Below are 1031 nucleotides of genomic sequence, written 5' to 3' on the forward strand. Positions count from 1 at the left end.
AAGATCTCACACAACTGTCGGCCCCTCAAGTGATGCGTACTGTAGAAGACAGATAAATATGGGGAAGCGGCACTATGCAATCTCCATGAATGAGTCACGTCGTCTAAAATCGTACAACGACTAAAGAGAGAGGTAGGAGGTAACGCTGGATGAAAGCTCGCAGGGGTTCGAATCGGCCCAAGCCTCCCAGGAAGGAAGGTTCTTTCTGAAACCCATGTCGAGGAAAAGAGGTAGAAAACCGATACGACTCCTCCTTACAGTCAATACCACACAGGAAAATCAGCACCAAACAGGGCTGAAACCTTCATGCGAATCAAAAACAACCTTTGTGCAGACACACATTTCAAATACAATCCGCAGTCACAACATTTAGGATTCAACTGGCCATATGATGTAAGAAAATTAAAATTAAATGGGGATGCAAAATATCTCCAATACTTCAGATGTTGATTAAACAACAACTATCATCGTTTAATATACACCATACCAACACCACAACAGCTCCTAAAGCAAACGAAAACTGACAACTATGAGCCTTTAAATCTGTGGTTGACTTAGGAATCATAGACAACATGTTTCTCCAGCAATTCCAGAAACAAAAATTCTACATTACCTATTTCGAAACTCATATCCTCGAATTATTAATTTGTTTACAAATTACAAATTCATACATTTGAGTCTGGAATTCCGAACAAGTTCCTGTGGCACCTTATTATGCACTCTTCTCGAGCAGCTTCTCGTATTCGATTAATTAACTCCTGCTCAATTTATACCGGTGTTCAGTAATCCATTGGTCTAATGTGTATCTTACATACGTGATAGGAATGTAGCCGGTATTTATTTGGTGCCTAGGGAAGTGTCAGTTGTTGTGCAATATTCTGAGTGCCCCTGAAAGGCTCTTCTGCAATTGTGTCCAATACTTGTTTTTCTGTGTCCGGAACCCGAACATCTATTTTCGTCCACTATCTTCCTGGAACTATTCTCCTCGCTTATTATGTTTTCTCCAAATTTCAATTATATTTCATATAATT

This window comes from Dendroctonus ponderosae, unplaced genomic scaffold (genome assembly GCF_020466585.1).
Source record: "Dendroctonus ponderosae isolate FM_Combo_2020 unplaced genomic scaffold, Dpon_F_20191213v2 Dpon_F_20191213_1, whole genome shotgun sequence".
NCBI lineage: Eukaryota > Metazoa > Arthropoda > Insecta > Coleoptera > Curculionidae > Dendroctonus > Dendroctonus ponderosae.